The following is a 16,084-nucleotide window of genomic DNA, read 5'->3' on the forward strand; positions in this document are numbered from 1 at the left end:
CAAGATTTCCATGGGGGCGGGCTGCAGCACCTGGGTTCCCAACCTAGAAAACCCCATTTCGTCCAACACAAAATAAAGTGTTGTGAAAATTGTGTACGCAAGTATACGCAGTTAAACAAGTAATAAAGTGATAAGTAAGATCGTCTCCATAGGGATTGCAAACAAAGTTTGATGTAAAACCAACTAATTACAACTTAAAGTAAGAGGAAATAACATGAAAATGGTTGAGCAATGATTCAAAATTAAAATGACAGTAATTAAACTTGCTAAATTTAATAATACTGTTACTAGAAAAATTGCTTGCAAGGAAAAAATTATAATTTGGTAAAATTGGGTTGAATAGCTAATTCCTTCTAGTCAGGTTTTTTCTCCAGGTGTTACAGCATTGGTTCAGCATTACTCCAGCATTTTGCACAGAGATAACATGAATTCCTCTAGGCTTGTGGGCATTTTCCAAAATTCACAAATTAAAGTGTAACACTTAGCTCAATATATTCCTATATCAAACCAGCTAGTAGAACACTATTCAAACATCAATTCTTAAGTTATGCAAGGTAAATGAAATATTCCTATTCCACTTACAAAGAAAAACCTAAATCTAGGTTTTCACTTACTCCATTTAAGTTGAACCACTAGATCTAGCCCTTTCGGAACAAGATCTAGGTTAGCAAATTGTTATTAATGGCTAAGAAGCAACAATCAAATAAAATGAAACTCACGTGAATGAACAAAGGCCAAAATGCTAAAGTAAGCTTAAAAATTAATCATACCCAACATAGAAGTTCATAGCCATTCAAGCCTCAAAAGTCTAGATCATATTCAAATCAAAAACTAAAATCCAATCTAAAATTGTATCTTCCATAGCTGCTGCCCTTGTTACAACTTATCAAGTTTTTAATGACTATGTACAATTAACAAGAAAAGAGAAAGAGAAAGCAAACTATTAAGAGAGGGTAAAAAAAAAAAATCAAACACTAAAGCTTGGTCCCCTTTTCTTCCTCCTCTGCTGTACTTTTTCTGCATTTACTTCCCCTTCCAAAAATTGCAGCTCATTACGTGATAGAGAAGAAGATGGTGTACTTAGTTTTTTTTCTTCTTTTAGTTGTTGGGTCCCTAGGGTAAAAAAATCACACGCTAAAATTAGAAGCCCGATTCTTTTTGCCCTTTGGCCCACTAGGTTTAGTCCTCCCTTTACAAAGCTTCCAGCTGGTCTCATTTTAGTGACAAATACACTCCTGCTGATGTGGACAGCTAAATCTCGTGTTCCCACATCAATGCCAGAATGCTGAATTCGTTTCAGCATTACTTCAACATTCTGCCCCAATTTCAGCTTTGATTCCCACTTCTTCCTTGCTTCCTTTTCTTTTTCTATCAATTTAATTCTTCATTTTTCAACAACAAACATGAAAAATTAATTAGAAAAACACACCTAACAATATCAATTTTTACAAGACTTAAAAGTTAGCTACTAAATAGAAAATGAAACTAAGACTAACTAAAATTAAGCAAACAAACACATTTTCACTACTCTTCTCACAATACTTTTAGTTTAAAAGCATAAAAAATAACTCTATACCATAGAGTTATCACCAAGCCAAAATCAAACCCAAAACCAAACAAAACAGGCTTAAAAATTCAGTCCAATTTCTTACAGATTATAATTACCATCAATAAGAAAATAACAACACAAAATCAAACCCTTAAAATCATCAATGTATGCATTCAAGGTCAAATTCACAACCATCAACATAAGTTCAAAAACTTTGAGCAAAATTCAACATAATTTCAAAAAAAAAAGCTTGAACACCAAGTCCGAATCCTAAAGCTTGAAAACAATAATATTCAAAACCTAAAATCACATTTCAACACAAACACAACCCTAAAATCACCTCCAAAACATACCAAGAGCAATTCACTCCAATTTACCAACACCATCATGCAGCAAACAACACACTTAATCCAATTTCCATACACATATATTCATGAGCATAATCCAAAGCAAAACATGCATTTCATGCTTCAACAAATTCAGAATTTATTAATAAAAGAACTTAAGGTGTTACCCAAGTAAGTATGCCTTCAAAATGCACAAATTTACTACAAGATCACCTTCAATCCCAAGCCAAAAATCCAAAACAATAAAATGCTTGAAGATGATGAGAAAGGAGAGGGAGAGAGGGTCGGTTAGGGCTAGGAAACAAATCAGAAAATGAATTTCTATATTGCCGAAAATCCATTTTTGTTGAAAATAAATTAAATGGTCAAATGACAAAAATGCCCCTAGGGCCAATACTTCACATAAGCATGCAATCAAGGGATAAATTTTCATTCATCATATTCCACACCTAAATAAATTTTTAGATTATTCAATTACTAATAAAATGCCAAAATAAAATCCCAAAAATATATTTTGACCCCGAACTTGGTTCGGCCCGAAATACCCAATTGTGACTATATCGTGTCAACTTGTCAGGAAACACCTACAGAAGGACAAAACAAATATACTATATAATAATATATTCCATGAGCACGCTATAATATTAAAATTACAGTATTACCCTTCTCAGGTCAAAATTACTAAAATGCCCCTAGCTCACCAACGAGGTCTTAACATGTCATTTATCAATATAATTCACATATTAAATTATATAATAATATAATTCCACATTATTACACATTTAAATAATTAGGGTTTGCTAATCCGATTCCAAAATCTTAGGTATTATAATTATCCCCCTTATAGAAATTTTGTCCCAAAATTTACTTGAACAACTTCGAATATTTCTGCTGCATATCCATCTCGTGTTCCCAGGTGTTAACGCGGATTTTCGTTAACCAAATTTGAGCCTAACCGTGATAATCTCACACACAAAAAAATAAAAGTTATAAAATAAAAAGTATGAACACAGAAGGTTTTTACATGGTTTTGCAGTTAAAATTCTGCATAGTCCACAAGTCAATCTTATTTAGATTTTTGATTGTTTGCTCAAGGCCTCTTTCATATGAGTTTTTTCGTCCCCCTTTTGATCTTGCTTGCCATTATTTATAATTACATAGTGGGCAGTTAATTACAAAGTTGACTGTAATCTTTTTACAACGATCATCCCCTAGAATCATGAGATTTGATTACAAGTCACGCTAAGTAAATGCGGTTTTATTTAAATTTCACACAGCTGTGAATATTCTGCTTTTGTTGGGCCAAAATGAACGCGTATTGAAGATATATGGTAAGCCTTATCTCATTGGGATGCCTCGTTGGGAATGGAGCTGAGTTAACTTTGATGGTGAGATGGAGCTCGTCATATGTCTTTCGAAGGTTGATATTACTTTTACTTTAATTATGAAAACTATAATTTTTGGTGTTGAGATGATCTTTCTCGTGTGCATGCCATCTTACAGCGAGATAGACACCTCGCTATCTGTCACCTTGATCCACCCCTCTGTTTATACTAAGTTTGTATACTGTGTAATATATGCTAAGTATTTCTATTGTTATTATATCTCCTCCACGCGACGAGGTTAATGCCTCATCATGCACACTTTCATTTACATGGTTTCTCTTCGAGACACAAGTCAACAGTTAGTACATTTTTATTTCGCATAAGACTGTTCAGTCAGTCGAGTTATAAACATACTTTGTTAATTATGTTTTTAACGAGTTATTCCACGTCAAGTGTAATTACGATTGCATGTTTGAGTTCTTCATTCTTCCCAGTTCGACACGTGTCTTCTTCTGATGTGCTTGCCAAATTTCGGGTATAACAATTGCCCCTCAAAAAGTTCTTTTTTTTTTAATAAAGAGAGCTGTTTAATTATTACAAAGGGTATTTTTGTCATGATCCTCTTTCTGAAAAGACGCATGTCCTCTAATTTTGGCAGTTGTGCAATTTCGAGGTACATCAACATTAAATGACCATCTTTACCACTTTTGTTTTGAATTATGTCCGTAGGATCAAACCTTTCTCTTATCTGACAAAGCCAATACCATGAGTGTAAAGTAAGAAAAAAGGAACCACCTTTGCATTACTTCCTCCATTTTAGAAAGTTAGAGAAACCCTTAAGCTTCTTCGCCAAGAATCACTATTGAGTCTATCTGAGGACTTGCATGCCATCTCTGTCCTTGACATTTTTTCAACGAGTTTCCTCTGACTTCATCTTTTCACAGCGATCCTCGCTACGTTTAAAGATTTACGGATAGAGTAACCAGTCATTGCCCCAAGCCCTAACTCCAAACAGTAAGTTGCTTTCTTCCTTAACATGCTTGCTACATTTCCTTAAATTGCTACTTAGTTTGTTTGTATCGTTGTCATCTTATTTGGTTTTGGTAGTTTTTAGGGTGAAACTAGTATTTGGGTTCATACTAGGGTTCAGGCAATATGTAGGTTATTTTAGGACCTCCAACTCATCACCTTTAGGTTTGATAAAATTCTCTCCAGGGATTGGGACTACTTTTTTGCCTGCAGCAATGTCCCACTCTGGTTCAGGAATTTATCGTCCAAAAGTTTTAGAATTTTAGTTTCCTACAAAATCAACCATCCCATATAAACCCAATCCCTCAAAACCCACTTCCAAATTAGAGTTGAACGATGCTAGGGTTAACGAACACGAAGTGAGAACCCACCAGGAAGATATTGCTAGGTGCTACAGGCATTTCTTAAAAGAAATCTCTGAAGGCAAATGCCGATTCTTGCGAGAAGCAGAATGGTCTAAACCTTTCAGCGTGTCCTTTATTCCTGTGGTAAAGCCTTTGTTTTCACCCAATGTCACAATTGCTTTTGAACCAGCTGACTTGGATTTTGAAATAATGTGTAACGCCCTAACTATTAGGCACGTTACCCAAGATACTTAAGAAACCCCAATCCCCTAAATGTAATAAGATTAGCGCAGAAATTAAACTTTAAATATAAATGGAATGAAAAATAAACTTGTAATAATTTAAACTTTACAAATAAAAGTTCCATGTATCGGGATTCGAAAAAAATATTTTACAAAATACTATTACAAGTCCGTTTCCACTAGCCGACCTAAGCGGCAAAATAGAGTCAAAAAATTCATCACTGGTAGACCCCAACCCGCTTGGTCTAATGTGGCCCGATCATGTACATACACCGTCCAGCTCCCATACTCATGGCTGATCAGTAACAGATTTACCCTTTCCTACACAGTAGAGCACCCGTGAGCCAAGCCCAGCAAGACAATATAACATATCAATAAACATATTTATCATACTATATAAACATTAATGCCATTCTCATATGTCTGTATGTTACGCTCACATGCCTATTTATGTCTATGTAACATAGACCTACGTATTGCGCTCACACGTCTAAATATAATAAGGCCTTAGAACGGTTTATGTCGGTTCTAGTTACTAATTCTAACCCAATTATGACTTGAACACATTGTTGGGTTTTATGCCCTAAATAAAACTCATTTCAATATAATCAGATTTACTTATTAATATAGATCAGAAATAACATTTAATGTTGCATGGTTCACATGATTTATTTCATGATTATATGTACATAATGTATGAATTTGTCTGAAACCCTTTTCACATACTTGATCATGTTTATTGTGCTGTCAACACATTGGAAAGTAAACATGACTATGTGAATAAAGTTTCCTAGACTTATCAGACACAGGGTTTTACTGATATGATAATCTACAACAGAGTTTACTTGTATTTGGAGAAGTGCTATGTTCTTTCCAGAGCATTGGTTAAAGTAAAGCTCAGGTTGGATCCATGGAGTATGCATCGGAAGGGGCCGATATTGAACTTTGACTTAGATTTATTAAACTTACCGTAATATCTATTCAAGTCAATATCGCCTAGTTGATCCTAGATCAAATGATCTTAATCCTGATATGATTAGGCTCAATCTTGAAAGGCTATTCGTGTTCTTTGATTTGTTAGTTAAGCCTACTTTTAGGTCAGGGTGATACGTACATTTTGGGAACACGGTAGTGCAATTGAGTGGGAGCGCTAACATAAACATGGAATCTATAGCTTCTATCTGGCGAATAGTAAGCAACGGATGATCTCCTTCAAGCTTGACCAAACGAACATAAATGGTGGAGTACTCATTTCACATAAGCTCAAATATCATTTATACGGGGTCAAGTGTTTTAAGGATAAAATACATAGTAGGGTGTTACGGTAATCTAATCCCTTTACAGTGTAGATCATTCATATAGAGGATCATTGATCAAATTAGGATTATAACAATGGATAACTAATGATGTGTCTATATTGTTGACCAAAAGTCAATCACTCACTTATTTTGATGATAAACAAATATTTGATTATTATTTGTTACTAATCTTTTCTTGACCATTTTGCAAGCAAATTCACAAAGTATCAATATTTGCTCGGTAAAGTCAAACATAATCAAAGAAGTGGATTCAACAAGTATATCAACTACTTCATACTTCATAAGATCAAAATTTTTATCAAGAGATCAAGAATTCAAGACCCTATCCAAAAGAGGACTTCAAAAACTAAAAGTCAAAAGTCAACCCGAAAGTCAAAGTCAAAGTCAACTCTCGGGAAACAGTCAACTTTGGATCAAAACATGCAAATCAAGTTAGGAAGCTCATCTACATCAAGACTACAAACAATCAAATGGTATAAATTTATTTTAGTCTTGTTAAAGTGATTTGCATAGTATACTAGGGTTTATAAGTACAAGTTTTGGCCCACTCACTAACTTGTGCAACAAGTTTTCTCACACGATAGTCCAAATTTTTTTTTGATTGAATTTCTAAATCACATTTTGTTTAACTAAGAGAACAAAATTGGAATTTTTGAAATCGGATAATCGAGTAAAGAGTTATGCGCGTTTTAGTGCCGAAAAATGCAAGTTTTGAACCTGCCTGATTTTCGGCCTACCTATTGAAAATAGGTAGTCCGTTTTTTGCAGATAGGTAGTCCGTTTTAAAATAGGTAGTCTGTTTTTCCCAGGATTCTTTTTGAAAAATGTGCTAACGACTATAAAGGGCTAGTTTTTGTTCCTACACTATATAAACTTGTTTTTCACTCAAAAATTAAGGTTGGTTGAGCTTCTATTCATCATATAACATCATTCTAAGTGTTCTAAACTAAAGAGTTATCATCTTTTCATAAACACACCAACCACACACACTTGAGCCAAACTTGTTCTTTTCTTCTCTAGTGTGCTTGCAATTCTCTCTAGGATTTTACATTTTTTTCCATCTTATTATAGAGAGTTTGCTTTGTATTTCAAAATTACATATTCATTGTATTGAGAGGTGAGGTTGGCACCGGTAGAAAAACAACTCGGTTGTAGGTGAGGTTGACACTGGTTTTGTAAACAACTCGAGAAAAGTGAAATTGGCACTTCAACAATCCGGCGAGGTTGATAGTCCTTGGAAGAAAACTATTGTGAGAGGTTTGGGAAAAACCTTGGTGAAAAATTCTCCGGTTGTAAGGGTTAGTCAAGCCCGTTAACTTGGCTCGATATTGGAACTCAAAGCTAGGTCCATAGCTTTGAAGACCAAGGACGTAGGTGGCATAGTTCTACCGAACCTTGTAAAAATCGAGAGTTTGCATTTTCTAATCCTTAAACTCTTTACTTTACAAATTTGATTATTTGTCATAATATATTTCTTGCCATATTACTTGCTTTTATTTGATTAAGTGGCTAATTGCTTAATTTTGTGTTAAAAGTTTTAATTTACCGAAATTAGTATAAATTTCCAATTCACCCCCCCCCCCCCTCTTGGAAACATATCTTGGGCTAACATATATGGTGGAACATATAGAGCATTCTATATACTGAGAGTGCAATTCTAAGTTCTATGCGTGGATTCAACGAAGAATTAATAAGTTAGTAAATTTTAGTAATAAATTCTTGATCTACTTATTGGAAGCTCGGTTACATAGACCCATGGTTCCCGCACTAGTTGAGATAATATTGCTGGTAAGACTCATGTAATTGGTTTTGATTAATCAATTATAATTCTCAAATTAGACTATGTCTATTTATGAATTTTTCACTAAGTAAGGGTGAAATTGTAAAGAAAGAGTTTATATGGGCATATTTGTTAATTATGATACTTTGTATGGTTCAATTAATAAATATGATAAATGACAATATTATTTAATAATTATTTATAGTTATTAAATAGTTAGAATTGGCATTTAAATGGTTGAATTTGAAAATTGGCGTTTTTGAGAAAATCAGATGCAGAAAAGATAAAACTGCAAAATTGCAAAAAGTGAGGCCCAAATCCACTATGTAGGGCCGGCCACTTTTGTAGGGTTTTTCCCTCTGATATTTTCATTATTTTAATGCCAAATAATTCAAACCTAACCCTAGTGGAATGCTATAAATAGATAGTGAAGGCTTCAGGAAATTTACACTTAAATTTTCTATTTTTCCTTCAGAAAAAAACTGAGCCTCTCTCTCTCCCTATCTCTGGCCGAACCCACTCTCTTTCTTCTTCCTTCAATTTCAAAATACTTAGTGTATGAGTAGTGCCCACACACATCAAGTGATACCTCAATCATAGTGAGGAAGATCGTGAAGAAAGACTTTTAGCAAGAAGGAGTTTCAGCATCAAAGATTCAGAGAAAGAGATCCAGGTTCAGATATTGATAATGCTCTGCTACAGAAAGGAACCAAGGGCTAGATATCTGAACGGAAGGAGTCATTATATTCCGCTGCACCCAATGTAAGGTTTCCTAAACTTTATATGTGTTTATTTCATCGTTTTAGAAGTTCATATTTAGGGTGTTAATAAACATACTTGTGAGTAGATCTAAGATCCTGGTAAAATAAATTTCCAACACACATAACTCTGAATCTCTATATACTCATCTATTTAACATGGCATAACATTTACACAACATATATTGCTAGGGTAATAACCCTAGGCTGTTAAACCGCTCATGTTAGGGTAATAACCTTAGTCTCGGTTACTAATTACTCACATATATCATTTCCATTATAAGCACCACCGCACATAACTCTACGTGCTAACTAATGTCTTACCTGATGTCTCGCAATAATAGAGATTCCAAATCCCTGGGTGCTCCTGACCAAGTGCCAGTAATCCTAGTCACAATTCCGAGATTTATACAAATAGGGTTAACCCCTGATTTCACATTCATAAAGTATATACATGGCATTAAAAAATATAGATAATCATATAGAGCTCAGAACGAGCTTTCCAATGATATATAGAACTCCTACAACGGACTTCGAATCACAAAGTTATGAATTTTCAAAGTTAACACTTTAATCTGCCCAGAAACACGATGGTTGACCGCAGCATGCAAAAGTCGTGCTGCAACACCTAGGAACAATTCCCAGGTTTCACCAACAGGGTCGGGCCGTGACATGCAAAAGCCATGCCGCGGCATCAGGGTTCCAAACCCAGAAAACCAGCAACATGAACTTCAAAAAACAGCCCTCAAACACACCCAATTCAACCCAAAACTTAATCAAAACCTCCAAACCAACAAATAGATTTTAATCATCATATAGGGAGCTTAAAAACACCCTTTCAAGCATTAGAATCCAACAAATATAACCCTAAAATTCAGATTAAGCAATAATGAATTCAAAGCTCCACACTTGAGCATGATTCACCAAGAATCTAACATCAAAAGCTTCAACATCTTCTCAATAAATCACAACTTCAATAATAGCAAAAAACACAATTATGAATTAACTAAAAATACAATAAAAAATTCACAAATTACATCAAGAACGCTAGATAAACATCCTTCACCAAATTTTCCTACTCAAACAAGCATGAAGTATCAAGATCACACCAATATCAAATTCATGCATACAAAGATATCTAAAGCTTTAAAATCACAATTTCATTTTCAGTTTCAACAAGAATTCTAAATTAAAAACAGTAGGAACAATACCTCAAGTCCCTTGCACACACAAGCACCAAGAATCAACCAAAAATTAAAGCTTCCCAAAGCAATTTCTTCAATTTAGGAATAGGTTGAAGAGAGAGAGAGGTTCGGGTTTGGAGAAAAAGAAACCAGAAAATTCCTTTTCAATTACTCAAAATTCCATTCTTTAATCAAATATAATTTAAAGGTCAAAATGACCAATTTACCCCTAGGCTATAAAGCACACGCATACACATACAAGGCCATTTAAACCATTTCATGCATAACACATACTCAAATAACTTTCAGATTATCCACACATAAATATAATGCCAATAATTAATCTCATGGAGGGCTAATTACTGGAATTGATTGTATCAATAGACACCGCAGTAAAACTCAGTAAATATAATTCTATAATTGTTAAGAGTTCAATTCTATATTATTAGTGGAGTAATAATGGAATTAATAAACAATGATTATTTGGTTGATGAGACTCAATAAATAATTTAGTTTATTGGAGCTTAGAATTATTAGTCCATGATCCCCAAATTACCACCTTAAAACACTATCAAGGGATAAAGAGTAGTATAATATCGTTCGAAAAAATCTATTTTAAATTAGTTAAATAGTAATTATTTATTTTTTGTAATAAATAAATAATTTTTCAAATTAATTAAATAGGAAAAAGACAAAAAAATAGTACAAACTTTGTCAAGATAAGATTTGTTAAGACAAAAATTGTGATGACAAAAGACAACATCTTTGTCCTAAACAAGACAAGGTAGATGCCTAGCATAAAGCCTGTCCCTATGGAGTTTGTCTTTTTGAGTTAATTAATTCAATTAGGTATATATTTGAATTTAAAAAGTTGTTAAGATATTCTCTCTCAAGTAGTTGAGAAATTCTCTCATAAATATCACTAACAAAATTTGGTTATAGATATTTATTTATTTAAATAATTAAATATGATTTAATTAAAGGATTTTTAACTACTATAAATAAAAGTCTGATTTGAGAATTCAAAACACTTCTTTGACATTATAATTTTTGAAATTAAGAGAGAAAAAGAAAAGAATTTTTTCTCTCATTTGTTCTTACTCATGTGCTGAGAACTCAAGATCAACTCTATACACTTTATCCTAATAGCTCACAGTATTTCTTGTGTGTGGTGGATCAATTTAGAAGACACTAGTGTGAGTTCAAATTGCATCATCGGGATTAAGAGATATAATATGCGAGAAGTTTTAAGGATACCCGAATAGTCTTCAAGAGGTATATTCTAAACTTATTATTTTTATATTTTGATTTAATGTACACACATCTAGAGATCTATTAAGATATGGTACAATGGTAATTAGTAGCACAAAACCCTTCTGTTGCGTATATAATTTCGTACCATAAAAACCAATAAATCTAAGATTCCACGGGCATGGAACGCGGACCACCTATGTTGATACTATCACTAAACAGGGGGTGTTCGAATCCTTTTTATTTTTTTGCATTTTATTTTTATTATTTTTTCCACGTGTGCCTCAGGACAGGAAATAAGTAAATAAAAACAGAAGAAGCTTTCACATAAATAGTAAGTCTTTTTGTAATTCTTTCGTTGTATTTTAAAAAGTGACCAAGAGTCCAGACTCTCAAATCACTTGGGGGTAGCATGTATTAAGTATCTCTTCAAAATTACAAAATATGAATTATTAATAAGTATGGGAGTAGAAAGCATCGCCTGAAACTGAAGCCTCAAGGAATCAGAAGTAAGTTGCTATCTTACAATATTTAAATTTAATAAATTCATTAAGTCAATCCATTTAGATTGAACAATCACAAGGAAGTTCAAGCTTCAAAAATAGTTAAGCCAAGGTTAATTAATTACAAAAAAGTTCAAGCTTCAAGAAAAAAATTGAAAACCAAGAAGACCAAACTTTTGGAACCAGAACCTCAGGGATCCAGAAGTAATTGATGTTTGTTAAATTTTGAGAAACATAAGTTGTCAAAATTATAAGGTCCAGGCCATTGGAACAAGGATCCCAAGAAATTCAAAAGTAAACAATTTATTAAAGAATTAAAAGTCTAAGTACAAAAGTTGAAATCCTATGGCCCGTGCCGTTAAAATTAAAACCTCAAGGAATTCAGAAGTAGACTGACTTAGCAAAAGGAAATTCATTTAAGCTATGATATACTAAATGAGATAAAAAGTAGAATGATAAAATCAGTCTAAGCCTCCAGAAGGTTGAATATTTACATACGAAAAAAGGCCCCCGCTGTAAGAGCACAATAAATTATTTTTGCGAAGGTAAAAAAGAGGAACCTAGTCCACCAAAAATAAAGTTCAAAATAAACAAGAGAATGATTCTACTATTTTTTCTTTGGAGAGTTGATCTGACCTTGCAATTTCCAAGATTTTCTTGAGGAATTCATCTTTCTCTTCCCTAATAATATCCTAACTTTATCAACCAATTGCAAAGTTGACGGAGAGTGACTATTAGGGAATGTGAAAGTTCTTCTCAATCTCTGCCTTGGTTTCGAATAGCTTCTCCTCCACCTGTTTCTTCTCCCCTTCTAGTTTCTTTAGCTCTGCCTTTGCATTTTCCTCATAGTTTTGAAGATCGAGCTTTGCCTGAATAAGCTTGGTAGAGAAGTCGGCCTCCACTACCGCCAGTATGTTCTTAACTTTAGTCTTGGCACCCTCTGCTTGAGATTGAAGAGTGGTCTGATGCAAAACACTCTTTTCTGGGTTATGAATTTTGATGATGTTCTCATTAGTTACTCCAACTCTTAATGTTTATCCTTGACATCTTTCACTTGAGACTCTAGCGTGTTAAACCTAGACTGAGATGTTGTATATTTCTCCTTGTAATCATCTCCATGTTTTTGCTCCTTCCTAGCCTCTTCCTTTTAACTTGCCACAACATTATTGAGGGACGCCTTGACCTTTTCTTGGACTAGAGGTTTTACCAAATCATTAGCCTGAGATTTGTCTTCGTAGCCAAGGTTGTCCTTCTTCTGGTCAGACATGGCTCGCTCCCTCCTAAGATTCTCCAGCTCAAGAGACATCTTGGATACCACCATGGAGCACCTCTTCGTCAACAAGTTCACCTAGAAGAATGAACAATGATTAAAATACAAACACAAGTTTTAAAAAAAAAACGGACTATCAAGTGAGGTTAAAGAAACTTATTCCGACTCGTTGATGTTTAAGACAATCAACGATAAAGGTCAGATCCTCATTAGTCACAGTAGCCCATTTCTCTGTGCCAAGTATGCAATATGTAGAAGCGGTTTGATCTAGAAGGTCAGATGAAGAGGGCATTAGTTCACTGCCAACCTTAGTGTAACACCAAACTATTATAGGCGTGTTAGCGTGATTCTTAACATACTTTGCAGTTGGTAGCTAATCAACGAGGTAATTGGAAATTGTGAATAATTAAAATTTCTCTTATTTAATTAAAACATGGCATATTATACTTATAAAATTCCAGGATCCCGTTTACAAAATACAGTTACAAAAGTAATTTACTATTCATTTACAAAATATTTGTCGCCTAGCGACTAAACAGCAAAAAAAACCCTGATGTCCCGAGGATCGTACGCTCCAGGTCTAACCGCCCCAACATGTACAATCTTCACCCGCTCGATCTCACGACTTCTCAACTTTAGCTTTGCCCTTACCTACACATAGCAATAGCAATGTGAGTCAACAGACTCAGTAAGAAAAGCATAACATATAACATACAAATAACTTGGGTTATAACCTGGCACCCATACACCCGATCATAACCCTAATCCCTGTGTCCCACACGGTACTGAGTCTAGAACATTCGTACGACGATACTATTGAACATAATATCAGTCTATACTCGATACGCTAGTCATACTCTAGGCGTACCGATGTGATACTGTCAAGTAGTACGGTACTATCGACCATAATATCAGCCTATACTCGGTACGCTAGCCATACTCTAGGCGTACTGATGTGATACCGTCAGATAGTACAAAAGCCAACATACATATCTAATGGAATCTAATAGGCTTACTAACATGCACACTAAACATGTAAATACATATACATACTGTTATACTAATCTTACCTCGATTCTGAATGCATGTGTGTCGGCCAACCTGAGTGGAACAATAGCTCAGCGAATTACAGGCTCCTAAATAAAATCAATCACAACATAGGTAAGTGACACGCTAAATCACTTTTCGGGGACTTAAACTTGAAACTAAAATTTTCCCTATCGATGAATAATATGGCAATACCTTACACATCTCAAAAATGGGAAAAATTAGTGTAACACCCTAAATAATTAGGCACGCTACCCAAGATACTTATGAAACCCTAATCCCCTAAATGGAATTACTAATGAAACTAGCGCAGAATTTAAACTTTAATCATAAACAAAATAAAAAAAATTGTAATAATTTAAACTTTATGATCTAAAAGTTACATAAATTGGGATCCCAAAAACATTTACAAAATATTATTACAAGTCCTTTTTCTTTCAGCCGGCCTAAGCGGCAAAACAGAGTCTCAAAATGGTAGACCCCAACCCGCTTGGTCTAGTGTGGCCCAAACATATACATTCCTCGTCCAGCTCCTACACTCATGGCTGATCAAACACAGCTTTACCCTTTCCTGCATAGTAGAGCACCCGTGAGCCAAGCCCAGCAAGTTAGTATAAAATATCAATATCATGCTTATCATACTATATAAATAGTAATGCCATTCATATATGCCTGTGTGACACAGACCTGCATGTTGCGCTCACATACCTATTTATGTCTACGTGGCGTAGACCTACGTGTTGCGCTCACACGTCTATTTATGTCTACGTGGCGTAGACCTACGTGTTGCTCTCACACGTCTATTTATAATAAGGCCTTGGAATAGTTCATCTCGGTTCTGGTTACCGAGTTCAACTTGATTATGCCTTGAATGCATAACCCTTAATCTCAATATGTATAACACATAACTAATGGTGCCACTACACTATTTGTCTATTTTCTATAGACCTGCATGTTACGCTCACATGCCTATTTATGTCTACGTGGCATAGACCTACGCGTTGCTCTCACACGTCTATATACAACAAGGCCTTAGTAGGGTTTACCTCAGTTCTAGTTACCGAGCCTAACCTAGTTATGCCTTTCTCGCATAACCCTACTCATATATATACGTCATCCATACATTTCGTTCTTTTGGTGGTTTATCCTTGTGATATATACCAGGTCTAACCCAGTTATGTTGTATACACATAACGCTTAACATACCCACATGTATTCAATATTTATCACATCAAATAAAATCTTAGGGTAATAACCCTAACTCATATTTTCATTGGATTAATAACATTACCATATATTAACGCTTTCTTACTTTCATAATATTCTAGGGTAATAACCCAAGACCGCATAATTATGCCTTGAACGCATAATCCATAATCTCATTATACATAGCATGGCATAGCATTTACACAATACATTTCACTAGGGTAATAACCCAAAACTATTAACCGCTCATATTATGGTAATAACCCTAATCTCGGTTACAATTACTCACATATATCATATTCAACATAAGTGCCACAGCGCATACTCTATGTGCAAACTACTGTCTTACATGTTGTCCCGCAATAACTGAGATTCCAAACCCCTAGGTGATCCTGATCAGGTGCCGGTAATCCTAGTCACACAATCTGGGATTTCACAAATAGGGTTAATCCCTAATTCCACTTTCACATAACATAAATTTGGCATTCAAAATACAGATAATCATATAGAGCTCGGAACAAGTTTTCCAACGATATCAAGAACATCCAAAACGGAGTCCCGAGTCAAAAGTTATGGACAAAACAAAATCGAAAAAAGGGATGGCTCTCTGCTAGGTTTATGACCGCGACGACGACAAATCTGGCCGCGGCCACTGCGTTCGAAAAAACCCAGAAAATAAGATTTTAAGGTCTAAAAATGCTCACATTTTCATATATTCGAACCTTAATCAAACCATACCCAAAATTAACTTCTTACAAATAAAAATCATCACAATAGAGAGCTAACAACATCAATTCCAACATTAATCAACAACATCCAACCAAAGTTCCAAAGCTTGAGCTACATCTCAAATAAATTTCCATTAACAAGAACTTGAACTCCAACTTCAAACAATAAATTTCAGAGCTCAACAACAGAAAATTACACTAA

Source organism: Cannabis sativa, chromosome 9, assembly GCF_029168945.1.
Source record: "Cannabis sativa cultivar Pink pepper isolate KNU-18-1 chromosome 9, ASM2916894v1, whole genome shotgun sequence".
Lineage (NCBI taxonomy): Eukaryota > Viridiplantae > Streptophyta > Magnoliopsida > Rosales > Cannabaceae > Cannabis > Cannabis sativa.